This window comes from Eucyclogobius newberryi, unplaced genomic scaffold, assembly GCF_026437365.1.
Source record: "Eucyclogobius newberryi isolate DKJ021-1_F unplaced genomic scaffold, fEucNew1.0.hap1 SCAF_11, whole genome shotgun sequence".
Taxonomy (NCBI): domain Eukaryota; kingdom Metazoa; phylum Chordata; class Actinopteri; order Gobiiformes; family Gobiidae; genus Eucyclogobius; species Eucyclogobius newberryi.
Genome location: NW_027315735.1, coordinates 5,560,895 through 5,561,367, shown reverse-complemented (window position 1 = coordinate 5,561,367; position 473 = coordinate 5,560,895). Strand labels below are relative to the sequence as shown.

Here is a 473-nt window from a genome sequence, read left to right as displayed (position 1 = left end):
AACAGCACTAGATTATGCCACTACAAAGCAAAAATAAGTCACCCTTACTCCATTTTTTGTTCTATCTTTAGTCGAGAGGTCGTGGACTGCGGACATTTGAAAATAGCAACTTAAATGTATCAAAGTAGCTTGAATGTAAGATGTTATAGAGTTATGATTTCAGGTTTAGGGCGGGGTGTTTACTAAACAGAATATACATTTTGTTATGGTCAAATTATGGCGTAAGGACTTTCCCTTGGCAACATTGCAATAAAACAATAGACCCTTTTAAAAATTACGTTATAAATTCAGGAAAACTGGAGGCAAAAGTGAAGCAGAACGTAAAGCGTAATTTCAGTGAAACTTGAATTAGCTTCATAATATCACAAAATACAAACAATTGAGATGATTTCGGCACAAGGAAAACCACTCAGATACACGTGAGTGACATGAGAGCCTGGTTTAAAGACATTTATAAAAATTGTATTTACATG

At 34.5% G+C, this 473-nt stretch overlaps 1 protein-coding gene across 1 annotated transcript in view; it reads left to right on the top strand.

Annotated features, from left to right (window-relative positions):
- Window positions 1–473, top strand: part of elovl6 (ELOVL fatty acid elongase 6) — a 557,878-nt gene that overhangs the window by 50,044 nt on the left and 507,361 nt on the right. The window lies entirely within an intron of this gene.